Source organism: Sparus aurata, chromosome 18 (assembly GCF_900880675.1).
Source record: "Sparus aurata chromosome 18, fSpaAur1.1, whole genome shotgun sequence".
NCBI classification, from domain to species: Eukaryota; Metazoa; Chordata; class Actinopteri; order Spariformes; family Sparidae; genus Sparus; species Sparus aurata.
Window position 1 is genome coordinate 17665050 of NC_044204.1, and position 19946 is coordinate 17684995.

Below are 19946 nucleotides of genomic sequence, written 5' to 3' on the forward strand. Positions count from 1 at the left end.
TCTATGAGAGCATCAGTGTTGATTACAGCTATTTGAAGAGAAGGAGCCACCAGGGATTTTTCACAGAGCGAGGGAGAGGTGAGCAAATTTGTAAGGTGAGAAATGAGATGAGGTGAGAAAGACTAATTGTATCAAAAGTTGTGGTTTATGTATCTTATCTAGCGGCAGTGGTAGAGCACCCAGTTGGCAAACAGAAACATCAGGATGTGTCATGTGTGTGTGTGTGTGGGGTGCATAGTAAATGCTAACACTTGAGCCCTCAAGAGTGCAGGAAGTCAGCCTACTGGTGTTGTTCAAGTTTCCCTTCTACAGTACTTTCACCCTTGAAACGTTGACAGCAAAGCTGCCAAAAGAGCTGCCTCTATGGATGAAAAGCAAGAGGAATTGTAAAATTGTATCGAAAAACAAACACATCATTGTCTGTCAGCCGGCGGAACAACCACCTTAGAGCAAAATAAGCACATATTCTGCAAAGGGAGCCTATTTAAAGGATCTGTTTATGAAGGAGAAAGCATAATGTGTGCGTGTATAGAAGTCCCATTTATACCTGAAGACTGTCACCCACCCACGCAACTGCGGCACGCAGGGGTGACAAACACACATACACACACACACACACACACACACACACACAAACACACACACACACACACACACACACACACACACACACACACACAAACTGCCAGCAGCATCAGGAGTAAGTCATTCAGTAGGCCCTCCCATATCCCCAGGCTCAGCGGGTGTTAATGATATGGACTGACATATTATTACAGCATCTAAATGATGCTAGCTGCTGCTGATTATGGCTCATGGCGCTTCTGTACAAAGAAGCTGTGTGTGACTGACAAGCGAATGTAGACGGATGGACACTTTCACCTGAACAACCGGCCCCAGTGAGGGACTCCGGCCATAAATAAAGTCAACCAAATTAAAGCCTGGAGGGTCCACTAACTGCTCCAGTCCGGCTCTCAGTGAAGCCAGGGAACACATTGTTACAAGGAGTCTTTAGCTGGCTGTGTGGCTTTACTGTTCCCTTTCATCATTTCTCCTTGAGAACTTCACAATGCTGTTTCCTTTCTTCTTTTTCTTTTAGTTGTACGTTAACGTGTGAATATATGTGCGTGCGCGTGCTCAGGACAACGTGTACAAGCTCTGGTCTTATGGCGCATGTGCGTGCATGCGTGCGTGCGTGCGTGCGTGCATGCATGCGTGCATGCATGCGTGCAGTGAAGTAGCAAGGCAAAAAAGATAAGGCATGGCAGTTAATCACATTGTGCGCATATGCAAATATAGAGCGGATAAATCAGAGCTTCTGCAGATGAGGAATTCACACTCCCACACACAGACACACACACAACTTTAGTGAAGACTCTGAGGTTGCCCATGTGCACTTAGGGGGGGAAAATAAACCTGTTCACTCAGTCTCAGCACTGGGAAATGGCACTGCTCCATACTGATGTTGTGTGCACACAGGTTTGAGTGTGTGTGTGTGTGTGTGTGTGTGTGTGTGTGTGTGTGTGTGTGTCTGTGTGTCTCAACGAGTGTAGAATTCCACACCTGTATGGAAAAAAAAATGACAGTCACGAGTATGACTTGATTACGCTGCCATCAAACACCGCTCTGCATCTGTGAACTGCAGTACTGTAGTACAAGTGCTGCTCTTATTTTGCCCAATCAAACACTTATCATCAATCAATACAAGATAGCACCATAAATGAGGATGGGCATGTATTTCTGGTAGATCTTTGGTAAGCAGAAATAATTCATGCTTCTTGTAATTAATTATTCATTAAAGCCCCACAGAACAGACAGTGGCTTAGTAATTAAGTCTGAATCAGACACTGTGGCTCATCTAATTATCAACCGCTATAAGTTTGTTAACATATTAACCCGCATTAATTAATTATTGATAGCTGCCTTTTTTTTTTAGCTGTTAGCCTGCGACTACACATGTATGGCGAGGCGAGACATTGCGAGCCTGCAGAGAACTAGGGGGAGATTTTGCAACAGTTGCATGCTAATTTTTAGCGAATAAACATTTTTTGGGTGAAAAATATGCGACTTGGCAGTAATTGCCTTGTTTGATAGCAAAAAAAAAAAGAGATCCAAAGCAATCACAGAGGCAGCAGACAAACTCAATTATAAAAGCAATTGAAATGCTTTGGACTAGAAAGCTCCATGAAAGGCTGAGGGGTTTGGATCAGTGCGGAGCGTCTGCAGATTATGTCGTGCTGTTTAGAACATCAAACAAACACAAGGAGGTCTATCAATAGACGCTCTTTTACCAAACATACCATCACGACAACAAGCCACTGAGGCTCTGCGATGGTGGAAGAAGGAAATGGGATCAGATAGGAGGAAACAAATGTTTTCAAGACTGAAAAAGTGGAAATGAGGCACTAAACTACTATAGATTGCAAATCTGTATGCGCAGCTTCCACCCAAAGTTTCCCCCTCATACAGAGACATCGCAGTAACTGAGCCAGAGGCAACTCCAGCACAGTCGTTATCACAGATAGTTGGAATTGCAGCAGTTCAGATTTTCCTTCCACAGTTTCCCAAAACAACTGTGTGAGTGCTTCTTGGGAGGGAGGTCTGGACACTGCTCTCTTGAAGAACTGCATGTGATAATGGTACCCAGGTGCAAACATTTACTGGCTCTGTTGTCCCATCCCTATAACAGCAGCTGACCCCCCCCCCACCCAAATTCTCACAGGTTCAATATGTCTGCCAAGCCGAACTGTGCCTGCCACCATCAATCCACTTATTCATCTTTCTGTCAGTGTGTTTAAAGAATCAAGGAAGGAACAACCTGCACGGAAAAGTTCATCTTTCTCCTCATCAAAGGAACCCCCCTTCTCCCTCCCAACCAAGACAAATGCCTCTATCTGTATGTGTGCTTGTATCGGGCATTCAGCTCGAGTAAATGCAATTTATTCTCCCACAGTGGCAAAGCTGCACTTCTCCTGTCAGCTTGCCAGGCCCCCAGTGGAGGTTGACAGGCCAGCTGCCAGCAGCGGCCATCTCCACCAGTTAAAGGGACACGCGTGTCACATTTCCCATGATCACGCTGACGTTGTCAACCTGACATACCTTTAACAAGGCACCCATAACTAACTCTGTGTCCCTTCACTGGGACAGGCAGAGTGGATCCGGGGACCCAGAGGCTGTCAATCAAAACAGGCATGCACACAAGCATTGCACCTTAGATGCACAGGCTCAGCCTTTGGCCTTAAGCCTGCATCTCTTATTGACTCAGGGCTTCATTACACACACAGTGAGCTTCAGTAATCTCTCAGAAGCTACCCTACACAGTCCGACTACAAACAGGGTAGCTGTCAGTCTGTGTAGTGTTCTACCTAATACATTACTTGAGCAGCAAGCCGCGTTTTACAGGTAGAGCCTCGTTTAAGTCAGCATAAATTTGTCTCTCCGAAGCCCATCGACTATATTTTTTTGGGTACTTAGTAAAACATAGCAGTAGGCTGACTATTTCCTCTCAGATTATCTAACTATCAGGGTGATGAGGACCCACACAAGATACTTTTCTGAGACGGATCCATTACCTAGTGACCAATAAAGTTCCACCCACATGACAAAGAATGTCACTGGGTTCAGTGAGGTACACTCACACTGCACTGCCATCAAGTCATGTTTTAACATATCATCAGAAAATGTTTTTACTTTTTGGTTCAAAAGGCCTTTTCAAATGCATCTTTGTGCCACAAAAAAATGTTCCTCCTACTTGTTTGGTCTTTAATATATGCAAAAGGTAGGAATGTTGCATTTTACCATTTTAGAACTGTGGTGCTCTTAACTACGGAACTATAGAATTACTGCAAGAAGCAAAGCTATAGAAACAGGAAGTGAGTCGTTTCTCCAAATTGCTTTGTCCAGTCACCATAAACATTTCTGAGAAGTTTTAAAGTTCCTGTCACTGGTGGTACAATTCAACTACTTCTCCAAGTGTGTCATCAGGCCATCAAGATCACATATTTGGCAGTGACACACACTGTAAATTAGGAGAAAACCTAATGATTGTAATGCTAAAATTACTTATGTCAACATTTCCTGACAAACAACCTCTGAGGTAGTAAAAAACCTTTGATGGCTCTGTCACATAACAAGACAATTATATGTTCGACGTTGCACAGGACACAACAGTGACTTAACAACATTATTTTTGGTGCCTTGTTTTTTTGCAGTGTGTTTCCACATTTCAACCAAACTGAACCTTTACCCCAAATATGCAGAAGGTAATGGTAATAATCTTATATCAGGAAAAAACAGGAGGGAATTAACTTTTATGCATCTGTTAATTCAAAGATATGCAACTTTAATGCTGTACTAATGACTCTGGTGTAGGAAAGCCCAAACATGGCAGAAAATATCTGACTGGACAGAGTTACCAGGCTAGAAAATTAATGATGTTTTTATCCCAACATAGTCTGTAGCATCCTACAGATAGCTGCTTTGTAGGATTTAGTGCTGCTTGATTATGTTGATGTATGGGTACTTGAGGGCCTGTCATCCTGTTAAAAGTGCAGCCAGATCAGAACATTCTCATATGATTCATTTTTGAAGGTAATCACATACAGCTTCTTTTATCATTTGAGCACTACAACACAGAGGGTGTGAAACAAAGTGCCTCAGTCCAGCCCGCATCGCTGAAGTGCCACAAATGATGGTAGAGCTCAACCTGGAGTGTAATATTGTGATTATATAACTTTGACAAACAAAACAAAAGATATTATCAATGTATTCATGTTGTATAGCAATGAGCTCTCAGAATAAACAAACACACATTTTGCTGATATTATCTCTGTCTCCATGGTTACATGCGGTCTGACTAATAACTGGGAAACAATGACTCACATCAGTAGACTCTCATCAAAGTTTACTACTCCAGTAAGCAGGCTGACCTGCAGTTACAACCAAGAAATAGAGTTTCTGTTGAGTCATTTCTGAGCTGTCATCAGTGCTTTCTGATGGTCTTGGGACTTACCTTACATTTAAACCCAAGACTGCCCAGCTAGCTCAGCCTTGTTATAACTAAGATATATGCTTAGAAAATGTGTTTATTCCGCCGATAAAATTAGCAACTCCGCAAACTCTCCGTGTCACAGGCTGGACTCTCTGGATACTTGTGTGTTGATACTTGCTGCTGCAGCGAGGCTCCTGTCTGTCCTACCTGTTTACCTATAGTTTGCCTTAATATAAATAAATATCAACAAATATGATGATGTCGTTTTCCTTTATCCCCTTTGAAGAAGCGAGAAAGCATGAGGGGGAAAAAGAGAGGGAGAGAAAGTGAAAGAAAGAAACTGCCCTCACCTGTTGTGTGTATCCCCTTCACGTCTGTGACATAGTTTACACATACAAAACGCCGGTGTGACTTCATATAACTGTCTACATGTCGATTTTTTGCTGAGCTAGCAAGACTGTGTGTCCTGCTCACAAGTTTAGCTGATGGAGGATGCAGGAGCGCCCTACATCACGTAAGCTTCCGAGTAAACATTTCCAATAAGTCAAGACCGTATGAGTCAAATGTATTAAAAAAATAGATGTAATCATTTCCAAAATTCACACCATGAAGCTAACAAGATATTCTGCTTCAAACCATAATTCTAGTGTCAAAAACAACATTTTCAGTGTCGCAAAAACTGCTTTCTGCACACAAGGGAGGCACAGACCCAAGTACTGGTGCAGTCAAGCAACACTTTTACAGCGTCGTAAGTTATATTCATTAAAGAAAGCTCATTTAATAAAATAATAAAACTAAATCATCAAATCCGATGAACTCTTAAGTTTGGTGGAGAGCTTTGCAAATGCAGTGGTTAGGTCCAAGTTCCGAAACAGTTTTATCAAAATTCTTGATTGTAGTTACTTTTATGGCAAAAAAAAAAAAAAGACGCCAAACAGGAGGTCATAGTTTACATCGGCTAAAAACGTCCCACCCTTCAGATATTTTCACAAATCTAAACATGTGTGTGACACTTAATCTATTGGCTTTTGCTCCGGGCAGGGATGATGTTGCCATGGAGATGGTATTGGTAACACTGTTAGGGATGAGCAAGATGTGCTGTCTTGCTGATGTCTAGTTGACCAATCAGATTGCTTCGTCGGAACTACTTGTTGTATAATTGGCTTATTCAGCAATTTTTGAACTCCAATCATATCAGTATGGAAAGTCCCGCACATATCACAATTTCCATGTTTCATTCGAAAAGAGGGGAGTTATATATACTAGCACTTGTGTTTCATCAAGAACATTTTAATCTACACACAGTATAACTTGTGGTATTGATACACTAAGTAAAGCGCAAGACCTTTATACTTCTCGACTGCGGGTTAACAGGATCAATGAAAATAAGGTGTGGAGTATGTATTATTGACCAAAAGAGACTTTCTCATGTGTAACAATGCAATCCAGCTGAATAGGCTACAGGAAATAGGATACAAACAGGACACATCTCTGCAATCCCTTTCTTCAATCATGTAAAAATGGCTCACTGGCAAGACGAGTCCTGGATGCACCTCTGTGCTGTGTGCTTTGCTTGATGCTCTTTTGCCTGGCCCTCTGGATTTGCCTCTGGCAGCTACATTTTCAGTATTAGTTTTGGGAGGAAACAAGTCTCTGGCAGAACTTCTCATTGTGGCTGCTCAGTGATGCATGTCTGTTGCACAAACCATTGCCGATCGTCTAATTATCATGGATGCCACAGCGAGAAAACAAGCTGTGGTAGAAATAGCATGACCCAATGGCGTCTCTCTAATTTGCATTATCATAGAGTATGCTGCTGTTTGCCTTGCTGTGTGATTAATTCATGTGTGTATCATTAATGCAGGAATGTCCAGGGGCAAAGACAAAAGCTCGGTCAATGTGAAATGAAACACGGGAGCAGGCTGTTAAAAATTGCGCACACATATGCACCCGCTCACACACAGACCGAATCTTGGAGCTTAAAACACAGTGTGACTTATCTGATGCCCTTGTTTTGAGAAGTAGTGCTCTGTTTAAACCAACAGAAACAATGATAGTTGACCCTCAGAGAGGAAAGGCAGCCACAGGGCCAATTTAATATGCAGATGAGGTGTGGGACTGCTGCACGCTGCAGGATTTAGACGCAAAATACTGAGTTCTCTCTGTCCCTCTCACTCTTCATTCATTTCATTCACTCTCCTGTTCTCCCTCTCTCCCTCCATTCTCCATTTTCCTCTATTAATTTCGTATTATTTTTGTATTCTCCGTCGCGTTCACTCTCTGCCTTCGCTCTCTCGGTTCTGAGCTCCATCTTTTTCTCTATCAATTTAATCCGCTCCCCCCCCTCTCTCCCACTCCCTCTATTTTGTGAGGCGCAACAATCACTCTGCACTAAATGCTATGGGAGCCAGAGGTAGAATAACAATGGCATATTCATTCCAAAGTTATAACACAGAGCAGCTGGCACAGGGGCTACACAGCCCTAGGAGATCCTCTAACTTCACTGCTGCAGCCAAAGAATACAGTTTGGGGAAGTGGCAGATTTGGAATGAGTGAAATGCGGACTGCAGTGATTAGAGCTGTGCATTTAAGGGACACCGCGGCTCATGTGAGTGTGCTGCTGGAGGAGAAGCACATGGACGGTGTTTGCTGAGTTAATGGTTTGGGCATGGGCTTGCTGACAGCATCGAAAGCTTGATTCACACTGATGAAACAAACTGGGAAACGCTTCTATGCACATTGCCACGTATTCAGCCATTTCTGTAAATGAGACTCGTGCCCAATGTGTGAAGATATTCATTCAGCTAAGCTGCTTATATGTCAACCCACCAGCCAAGACAGATACTGTACACCAGCATTGAGCCCGGCCGATCCTGGACTGGTGTCGGTGGCCAGGCAGCAATGTGCCACGTGACGCACATTTACCCCTGGCTTGTGGCTCTTTTTCTTTTTTAAACGCCCTGGCTGCTCAACATGCTAATAACCACGACCGGCTTTAAACCCTACTGCTTCATCCGTCACCCCGGCCCTCTGCTATCTCAGCTCCAATGGCGTGCCTTGCAGCTGAGTGAGCTTGGGACAAATGTGTTTGTCTGTGTGGGGAATAGAGAGACTTAGAAAAGAAGAGACAGCAAGAGAGAAGAGGAGGAGAGAAAAGAAGAGGGGTGAGAGAGAGAGAGAGAGAGAAAGAGAGGCCGAGGGGGCAAGACAGAGAAATGTGATGGCAGCATGTCAGCTTCTGATAAGGGCATTAGTCTGCCCCCTGTGGGCCGGAGCGAGAGACTGACACTGCAAGCTCTCACACACGCACGCACACCTCTCTCTGTGGATATTGGCTTTGCTGTCTGGGACCAGTTGACAAATAATAGATAAGACCTGTGCAAGGCAAACACCAGCAACTAAACTCTCAATCATTGGAGTCACTCCTCTGTCCAAACCTACAGATGAAACACAAACTGTTATCTTAAGATAAACACAACTATTATGCACCAAATGTGAATAGAAAGGTTCCCCTTCATGTTGGGAACAGAAGGAGTCCAGAAATGCAAGCCAAGGCTGTTGGGTCCTGCGGGACTGCCGCCTCTTTCATGTCAGACATGGGATCCATCCTAAATGGAGCAAGGCCTTTTATTTACCGAGCTAATTGACTGCAGAGGCGCATGTGTAGCCAACTCTAAACAATGCCCCAGATCTTGTATTCATAAGTGAGTGTTTGAAGGACACAGGATAATCCGTGCAGCTTACGCTATGGATAGACTATAAAGTTGTGCATTGGCTGGTCGCTCAATAGTGCTGCAACATTGCTGGTTAAATTAAAACTATGGATTACTATTTAACAACTGTTTGCCGTGTTGTAACAATATTATGTGTCACACTGGGCCCACTGAAGCTGTGTCAACACCGGGGGCACGGGGATGATTCATCGATGGGAAAGCGGGAGGGATTGGAAAAGAGGTGGAGGGGAGTGGAGAAAAATGAAGGAAGGCTCTAATTTGGAGCGAGCAGCTCACCAGAGGACACAAGACAAGATCAATGCTGCAAAATCACATAGCCACGGCTTCAAAAAAGAAACGGACAGATATTTCCCTGTGAAGTCTACCACTCATTACCATTGGTAAGAGGGCGCAGGGAGGAGGATGAGTGTTGGCTGTGGCAGATGGATGACAGGGAGCCATGGGGCTCCAGGCAGAAGTCTCCAGAGCCTTTATAAGAGCAGGTTAGTTGGAGCACAATGGCCACAGAAGTGTGTGTGAAGTGCAGTGAGTCAGAGTATAAAATACCTGACCGTGTGTGAAAAGGAGGAGTCTTGGGACAGAATATTCTATTACTGTACAAAGGCAGATATGGAGCATGTTCTGCGGTATAAGGGGCACGTACGCTGAGGATAACAGTCTTCAGATCATCTGTCAAATTGTAGCAGGCATCAGCTCCAATGATGTTTTTCTCTTATCTTCTTCTTTCCCTTTTCATCATCCGTTCCCTCTTCTGTCTGTATGAACTTAGGAAGTTGGGGTTAATAAAAAAAAATAATTAAAGTTCTGTGCTCAAATTCAGAGCTTCTTTGTATTAAGAATCGCTGACATTTGAAGCACGGAGGCACTTCTACGCTACATTTGTTTACTGTTCTCCATATCGACTGGCTGTCTGCCTGCAGCATCAGACTGCATCGCACGCACTAGCTGAGAGTGACTGACAGAGGGGGCCGGGTAGAACTGTGGGTGCAGCCTGAGTGACAGGCCTGCGGCTAAATCTCCTGTGCGACCTGGGGACTGAGAGCTGGTCAGGTGTGTGGGTGTGATTGGTGTGGGCAGTTAAGAGATTATTTCTGCTTCCAGGAAGCAACTGCTTTTTCAGCAAACACAGCCCCCACAAGCCCAATCCAGTCCTATAACGGCCTTCGAAGACTGTAATACAATGCAAAAAATAAGCATAACGAGCTGCAATTCTCACCTCTGTGGTGTGACATGTCAAAAGACTGGCAGTGCAGCATATGAGAAACATCACAACTCATTTATGAACTCGTATTTAAACTGGCACTATAAACAATTGGGGAAGAAATTCAAACTCTGAATTTTAATATTTACAATATTAATGAGGCAATAATACAAACTCAGCAATATTTACTTTTTCCATAGCTAAATAAACAAGCTTGTTCTCAGAGGAAAATAAGGTCCCCAGAACACTGCTAAAAGGTGGCAGGGTCCGCCAAATATAAACAAAGTTAAACAGTATGAAATTGGGTTGTAATTAAGGTCTGTTTGTTCAGTTCTGAAAACAGAGAGAGTTTGTTCATTTAGTTTGCTCTGACCGAAATTTCCTCCCCAAAACAACATTTTTTGTTTACCTTTAGGTGATAGCTTTTTGACGCAAGATTGATTACATCTGGGGAATCAGAGCACTTAAAACTACTAGTGCTACTTTGTGTATATTTTCATTCAGTCTTGTTGCAGAGAAGCAAATCCAGGCTCATGTTTTGCAGTAGAGAACGTACTAGCTAACTTATAGACACCACGATGACATTGATGAATGACCTATACTGTTGTTCCCTCCCCCTCAACATTGTCAGGACTGTGACAAGTTGTCAGGCATAGTGTAGTTGCTAACTACAAACAACACTTGTTGCATCATAAGAGTGTTATGCATTGAAAACTTACATGTTGAAGTAAACATGTATGTAATGCTGTGATCTTCCCCTCTAACTGAAGTAACATACTGTAGAAACAAGTCTGGCTGAGACTGAGACAGCAACGCCATTACACTATTACATCAGCACTTACAGATTAACAAATTGACACTATAACATTAGACACTATAACATGAAAATGATTTTAAAGCTGTTAAAGAAAAAAGTTACATTATGTTTAATCTTAAAATGGCAACATAAAATAGTCACAACGTGCAAGTTGCATGCAATCTGTTTCGTACTGTCTACATTAATGATAATTAGCCACATAAATTTTGCAAAGTTGCCGTCGAGGTGTTGGTATAGTTTAGGTAGTTTAATTGGTACGATCTTTAGTGCAAGACATAATCAGTGCTATAATTCATAATTAGTGCAAGTTCAAGTTCAAATTCATTAATTACTTCAACCATATAAAATACAGCTGAAAAAAAAGATACAGCCTAATGCTAAATTAAATGTTGTTTATGTCTCAACACAAAAGTCATGATGGTTTCAGTGTTTCAGACCTTCGTCCAAACTGCACTTTGTGTAGACACACTTGGGTGTCTACATTTTACAACTATAGACCCCTGCAATGGACATCAAACCTCTAGCCTCGTCTTTTTGTTGGTGACCAAGCCTTATTGATGACACAAGTCAGAGAGGACCAATAAGGCTTGTTCCAGCTAACAGGCAGGGCAAAGGAAAAGAAATAAAATGGGGTACAACGGCAGAGAAGACATATCGCTGGAATCCCCTCCTGTCAGCCAGTAACTAAGGGTATAATGATTAACCAATTCAAATCGACACTCCAGGCTTAATGTCTGAAATATACGTGCATTAATTCAAATAGCCTGAACTGGGCTAAAGCTAGGAGGGAATCAGAGCTGAATCTGCCGACTTTTCTGTATTAAAGAACCTAATACGACAGGCGTATTCTGGCTTAAGTTCAGCGCCTAAAAGTGCCATTTTCTCCTGTAAGCCAAGGGAAGCCATGCTTACCATTTTTAGTCAGGCTATTATTGTCATTTTAATAAAAAGATAAAATAATTTCTCTTGTCATGTGACAAATTCAGTATATCTCGTGGCCAGCTAATACTATGTTTTACTGACAGTTTCTCCAAATTACAGAAACAGCATCTCTCTGGATTGCAAATAGTGAAATCATTGGCCACTTTTGTGTGGTGCAGAAGCATACTGAGCTGCTGCCACATAGGCATTTATACCTGTTAAAGAGAAGCAAGTGAAGCTGGCTAGAGTGTGTGGGTGTGTGCAGACTGTGCTTGAATGACATCTCCCTGACTCTCTTGGCTATCAGGGTACAAATGACACCCTTCTCAGTCTTAATGGTTTATGGAGTGTGTTGACCGCTCTCGGCAGCTCCATCCACCTTCAGCCCCGTGCCACTTTTACATCATGAGGGATGGATGGTTGTAATGGGAAAGACTCACATGTTTATAACGTGAAGAGTATTCATTTTACCTGACAACTCAAGGCGGTGGTACTGTATGATTGCACAGTTGCAGAGTCAACTGACAACATAGAATTATATTCATCAAATACAAATGACTTAGAATGACAGGCGCAACATGAGGTGTCCATGTTTTTTCATTTTTTCCGGCACCTCTGTGTTATTATTGAGCAAAATAATGAATGTGTTTGTGCAGCCTTGATGCTGAGATGGATTTTTGAGTCAAAAACTGATAATAACAGTAACTCAAATATGGCATGAATGTGGCATGAGCATACAGAATGTACTTTTGTCTTACGAAGCTGCAATCGGTCAAGCATAAGGATGTTTAGGTATCTGGTTGTGCCGGTCTGGGCCAGTATGCAAGCTTCAAGTGGTGTGATATTGTGCCAACTGACTGAACAGCATTTGTCAGGTGTAACATTGTAGCACATGGCTAGTTGGCAGCCCGAGGATAGCCGATTAGCTCAGCTCCACAGGTACTGCAGTGCTTGTTTTGTTGTACTAAAGTTAAAGGTTGTGCTGCTGCTCGTCTGTAGCTGTTTTGGAGCCTGCAGGACGAAGCCTTGTTTTCGATCTGCTAGTCCTGTTTGCCCTGTAAATGCCGCTTCTGTGATATCTTTTATTTTATGTAGTATTTTGATGTTGAACTTTCGAATTGTTAAATTCAGTTAAATTGGTTTTGTAAGAAATAGAAACATGATGTGTCACAGTTGACATAATGGATTGAAATGCTGCTGTCATTCGTGGGCTCTCATTATGTTCCTTTTGGAGTCACGTATGACAGCTAGTGGTGAAAATTTGTATCCAGTCCGGTTCTAAAAATCATATCAAACGGGTTTAAAATGTTTTTAAATCAGCCCGACCCTACACAAGCCTCCAAAAAACCCAAACTTAAATAATATACGCTTTATATATTTGTAATAATTATTATGGATGTCCCAATCCAATCATGTGATCGTAAATCGGGGCCGATCACGTGGTTTCAGACTCGATCGGAATCGGATGTTACATACCAATCAAGGGTCGAGGATATATATATATAATATATATATATATATATATATATATCAGGGTTTCCTGCAGACCTTATTTGCTGCAACTAATGATGAATTGATGATGTACCCTCCAAATCCATTTCATTTTTATTACAATTTAGCTTACAGTTTAATTATTTATTAAAAAATAAACTAAAAAATAAACTAATTCAACACAGGTAACCACTTCTGTTTTATTTCTTTGATGGCTCAGATGTATGCTCTAGTTGATTTTGTGTTTTCACCATTCGTATCTATACAACCAATGTGTTTGTGATTAAATTGTGTACACGTGCACACAGTTCTTCATAGCCAGATTGATGCATTTAACTTTAAAATGTTAAAAAAAATCTTCCGGGGGAGCATGCCCCCCGACCCCCCTAGAGAGTACGACATCCACCCACCACCGTCTCACAAAATCCTGTGGGAAACACTGGAGCCAATAGATTTTTACTGTCGAAACATAAATTTGTAGTTCATGTCTCATTTTAATACATAAATAGATACATGAATAAATATAAATACATATAAATACATATAAGTAAATAAATAAATACAATTAAAATTTATATTAATTAATTAATTAATTAATTAATTAATTAATTAATTAATTCTTTGGTTCTCGGCAACCGTTCTCGGGTCGAACCCCCCCACTCACCTCCCCCCCTGGCCAAAGTTTTTTCCTGCAGGAAACCCTGCATATATATATATATATATATATATATATATATATATATATATATATATACATATATATATATATATATATATATATATATATATATACATATACATATATGTATATATATATGTATATGTATATATATATGTATATATATACTAGGGCTGTCAAACGATTAATTTTTTTAATCGCGATTAATCGCATTTTGTCCATAGTTAACTCGCGATTAATCGCAAATTAATCGCAATTTTTTTGGCACATTTTTTTCTGTTCTAAATGTACCTTGATGTATTTTTTAATGTTCTTAATACTTTTAACAACATAAGCAAGGGCAAATATGCTTGCATTATGAACAATTTTGGCGGGGGGGGGGGCTCTCTGCATCTGCCCTGTGTTTGGCTTGCAAGTGATATTTGAGACTCAATGTACTTCGATGGTAAGTCATTTCATGTCGATAGTACATGTAGATAACTTTTGTCCTATCGACCGAACCATCTGGCAGTGTTTCGAAAGTAGTTTGCCGTTCATACCGTAAATGACCAAATAATATACGGGTTTCAATTATCCACAGGGTCCCTTTAAACGCCGGTGCAGATGTATATTTTGGTAAATAACCGCCGGTTCCAAATAAATGTCGGGTCTAATTTTTTATTTTTTAAAAAATTAAGGAAGAAGAGGTGTCCACTGACACTGCACGTTTTTCTTCTTCGCCATTTTCACGCAGTGTGCTGCTTTCTGTCAGTATGTATATATATATATACACTGAAAGAAGTGATTTTGGAGAGAGGTAAATATAATATATGTAAATCGTATAAAAATTACTTGATAATTGTAGTCAGCCAAGGAACTTTAAAGTAATGGGTAAATTATACACATACTACCCATGTATTAACAGTAACAACTGTGTATAGAAAAATAGGGTAAAATATACCCAAAAGCTTTGAGTCCTGTGCTCCAACTTGCGCATGCGTCAGACGGCGTGTTTGACTGAGCGGGACACAGGAATTCCTCACCGACATCTTCCTCTCAGTGCCAGCTACCATCGAACTTCGGAAAGGAAGGTAAGCTATTTGCATAAGCCTACTGATGTGTATAATAGCGCGAATGCAAATTATATTTTATAAAATGATGAGACATTCCACTTCACTTGTATTCGGCGTGCATCTGTGTGACGTGTCATTACTTGAACCGAACGTTTGAACCTGTCGCTGGCGGCACCATGGCTGTTTTATCGTCTGGACCTATTTTATATACAGTCTAACTAACAGTTATATGGTCTGGACACATCACTGGAGAAACACCACTGAGTCACTAACTCACTCAGTAGGCCATAGGGTTGTCACTTTTTCAAAAAATCAAGTTCGAACGAATTTGAAATGACACGCAATTTATTCGAATGAATGTAGCTTACGAGGTTGTAAGCTAACGTTAGCTTACGAGGTTGTAAGCTAGCAGGTGAGCCGCAGATTTGTTGTCGTTGTAGAGTAAGACAGCTGCTTTGTACAAAGCTGACAAACAGCTTTGTTAGTTACTTTTCCATCTACGGTGTAGAACCCTAAATACTTCCATATGCTACTTCTTAGATGCTTTGGTGTCGTGATTGTCCGCTCAGGACGGCGTCGCTCGCTAGTGTCCTCCATTTCCAGAGGACACTAGGTCAAGGGTTAACGTTAATACTGCGTGCAATAGGTCAAGCTGATTTAGAGCGCCCTCTGTTGGATCACAAGGCGAACTACTCCAAACGGTCTGTTGCGCTTATATACTGTACATTTTGAATTCGAACAGGTCATTACATTCGAATAAAAAGTGACAGCCCTAGTAGGCTACCCCTCGGCATTCCTCCTCAACACAAACGGGCTCCGCGACGTGCTGCATCACTCTACCTCTTTCACACGCCAACATGTCGCCAACATCTGAAATGCCTAACGTGTATTTTTTCACCCGTTAGCTCCGTTAGCATGGCTAGTCGGTCTCTGCAGGTCTGTTTATAAACAAAATGATCAGCCCTACTAATTACCTGCAAGCTTGTGTACTGCTCACGTGTGTCTCTGTTGTTAAAGTTTAGCGTTACTTCTCAGAGTTTCATTTTTTACAATCGGGACTCATGTAAACATAGCGTCTTTTCTGGTCAGTCGTCATGGAAACATGACACTTATCCAGTGGTGCTGAGTTTTGACAGAGAAGTTGGTTTGTATTGGACCAGAGTAAAGACAAACATGTGTACAAGCTATGAGATGAAACTCAACTCATAAGTATCCCTGTATCCCGCCAATATATGTGAGCTTCAGACTAATGGTAATGTTTGATAAATGCCTTGTAACTTGTTACAGGGAGAGTGGAGGCTCCTTACACATTGCAGCTGAAAACCAAATGATCAGAGCCTCTGACGGATATGACAACACAAATACACACATCGTAACATGTATCGCTAAATGATGCAATTCATAAATCGATATAAGTCGTGTTTTGATAAACATTATATTTCCAATTAAGTATTTAACTTGTAAGCTGTGAAATAAGCGGGATAATGTATAGTTAGTCAGTTGTTATGGAGAAATTATTATTCCTCCATAACAACCTCCGTACTATCTTTGTCTTCCCAGATACATGTCATCATTTCTCTTGTGTAATATCTTAGTATTTTTGTTCTTTCTGTTACAGACAGAGTCACTTTGTATGTGGACCCTCACTGATGTTTGCCCTCTCTTCTGCCCTCTCTTCAGGTCCTCTCGTCTGTCCTCCAGAAGCTTGATAGACCAACCTACTAAGTTTGTGTTACTTTAGTTTATGTTATTAAACTGAGAAATTCAATATTTCATGGATTAAAAACATTTATGATCACCATCTGAAAGCCTTTTTATTTGGGGGGGAGTTAATCTTACCTTCTCAGAACAAGTAATGGCAACTAAATGATATTGATTAACTTTGAATAGTAATTATCAGGTATTACCTACTTAGCAATCAAAAGTTAATTTTACCCAATTTTAATGAGTAAGAAGTTGTTAAATATATACAGAAATGTTAGATAAATATAACCCAATTTATTTTAGTATTCCATAGCTTTTTATTTCAGTTATTTTATACTCAAAATATGGAATTAAATCTACCCCAAAAAAGTAGATGCAAATTGTTACCTCAGATTTATTGGGTAAATTCTATATGTTAGTTTTTACAGTGTATATATATATACATATATATATATATATATATATATATATATATATATATCTCTCTCTCTCTCTCTCTCTCTCTCTCTCTCTCTCTCTCTCTCTCTCTCTCTATATATATATATATATATATATATATATATATATACAGATTAGGGCCGGGACTTTAACGCGTTAATCACGATTAATTAATTACACAAAAATTTACACGTTAAAAAAATTAACGCATTTTAATCGCACTTATTTTTGCACCGCGGAACGTTTCTCACTGGAAGAGTTTCAGGGGTACCGATTATACTGGAGCACCAACTAACGTTCATGACTTCAGACAACAACAATGAACGAAGAAGCAGATGAGACTGCTTTGGTTGGCCCCGTGGATGGGAAGTTTGGTTTTCAAAAGCGGACGGATGGAGCTTTATGGCAAAAATTGCACTGGTCGGGGCAGCGTTTAGCTCCCCCCCTCTCTCTCCCTGTTTCCTGTCATATCTTCAGCTGTTCTGTCAATAAAGCCATAAAAGGCCAAAAAAATATTAAAAATTTGCACTGGTCTGTTGGTCTTGAAAAAACAAAAACAATGTTTTGTTGCTTAAGCTTCTGCATTCAGTCATTATTCAATGGTATACTGAAATCCATGTGAAAAAAATTGCTTCTCACTGTTCTCAGGTCAAATATTTATATGCGATTAAAATGCGATTAATTTCGATTCATTAATTACAAAGCCTCTGATTAATTCGATTATTTTTTTTAATCGAGTCCTGGCCCTAATATAGATATATATTCTTATTATTTTTATCAGATCTATAATGTTTCAAAACAAATGGGAAAAATAACTGCTTAGTAATTTACTAACGTTACGCAGATATGTGCTCTAACAAAATAACTGCATTTAATACTACACATTTGATACAGCAAATAAAAAACATTCACTCAAAGAATACAACGAGTTCACTCAAGCAATACAGGCAAAGACACCGAAGCAACAAACACTCGCAGATACTTTCAAAAGGAAAGAGAAATATCCTCGAGACAACGACATGGCCAAAAATATTACATAGAGGGAAATTAAATTAATCGCTCTGGATAACCAGCTGATGTCCGTGGTAGAGGATCAGGGTTTTCTTCATCACCTGGAGTTTTTTATTCCCCGGTATGTCCTACCATCTCGGCATTACATTACATTTCTTCCTTTTTCGAGTTACAACGCTGGTATGCGCACTAGTTTCATGGGTCTCATACAGCAGAGCATGTAAAACAGGCAATCAAGGAAATGTTGAACGCGTTTGAAATAGACAAGCAACGCGTCCACGTCATTTTACATGACAACGTACAGAATATGTAAAAAGCAGTGGATGATATGAAGGTACCAAGTGTGGGCTGCATCTCTCACACACTTCAGCTGGCTGTACACGAGGGTCTGCTGTCACAGTACAGCGTCACAGACTCATCTGCTAACACAAGGAAGGTGGTAGGCCAATGTTGCAATAGCATATTCAGAATAAGAAAGAGTCATATGAAAGTATATACTTTGTTTCAACAAAATAAAAAAAAAACTATTAAGGAATGCAGGTACTTTTTTTCTTAATGCAGCTGTATTATCCAGGAAAATATTAGTTAAGGCTAAGTATAGGTTTGGGACTCGGTATCGGCAGATACTAAATATTAAAGGACTTGGATCGGGATTGGGGTTAAAAAAAAACCTGATTAGGGACATCCCTAATAATCATTCATCTGCAAGTCAGTACAACACAGAAGAACAGGATGTTAATTTGTACTTGTGACTTCAGTATTTGTATTATTATCAAAGTGAAGAGAATATTTAGACACATTCCAAAGTGTAAAAGTGCTGAAATATAATGCCGTCTATTACCAAGGAAACATTATTTGTCACAATCAGCAGTTTTTTTGTTCACTTTTGCAGTTCTGTACCGGGTCAGTTGGAAATTGGACATTTTAAGTGAGAAATTCCGGACTCCAACTCACAGGATTAGAGGTCTAAAGCCAAATTTCCAACACATCACGGATGTGGTAAAGGTGCTTCAAATGTAATGATGATGATGATATGAATAAGTTAAACTGTACAGTGAAAATCAATTTCTTGTCAAAACATTATTTTGTAATAGCATTTCTGTTTTAATGGAAGAGGAAGTGACAACGCCTTTCTTGGACTCAAACTGTGTGATGTCCAGAAGGAGACACTGATGTGAGTGTTCACTAATGAGACTGCTGTAGTATGAGTTCTTCGGTACTCATTGTCGAAAAAACGCTGACACACAGCGGTAAGTTAGGGCAAAACGCAGTGAGGGTGTGGAGGTTCGTCTTCTGTAGGCAACAGGCATCTTCAGCAGAGACCTTTTTTGTCCAGAAAGTGACAGGGTCACAGCAAGCGTCCTGCAGAGATGAGTTTTCTTGGAGCTCAATCAACTCAGTTTGCAGAGAAAGTGCATTGACCCTGTGGCTGATTCTCTGTGCTTCCATCGAGTATTTTGTGACATTTTTGACAAGAAATGGATTTTCAGTGTACAGTAGAAGTTGTTTCCCCATGCTGAGATCCTCACGGTGGATGTGTGAATTTTGTATCAGCCCTTCTAGGAACTCAGCTGGTTCTGATGGTGATTTTTTTCAACTGGTTTGTTCCATAAATTTAGGAAAGTGCAATGTGTCCTACTGCATGTCAAGTTGTAACACCAAGAGCTTCCTCTGGGAAGCACACACTGCAGACATGAGGTCACTCATTGTTTCTGCCCTGAATCTCAACATTAAGGTATTTGAGGTGGGATGTAATATCTTTCACAAACGCAACAACTTCCATTTTCACTCCACTTTGCAGGGAGTCGTATGCGATGCTGCAGTGCAGATGAGGCCTTCAAATAGTTCACAAGTCTCATCACAGCTGCCATTACTGAGCACATTTCACCCAGACCCGCACACACAGCTGTT

At 40.7% G+C, this 19946-nt stretch overlaps 1 protein-coding gene and 1 long non-coding RNA gene across 2 annotated transcripts in view; one reads left to right on the top strand and one right to left on the bottom strand.

Moving 5' to 3' along the window:
* Positions 1–19946, bottom strand: part of tenm1 (teneurin transmembrane protein 1) — a 207813-nt gene that overhangs the window by 32461 nt on the left and 155406 nt on the right. The window lies entirely within an intron of this gene.
* On the top strand, positions 14839–16683 carry LOC115568848 (uncharacterized). The gene is made up of 2 exons (XR_003981452.1): positions 14839–14900; positions 16501–16683. It is a non-coding gene; the product is annotated as an uncharacterized LOC115568848 (long non-coding RNA).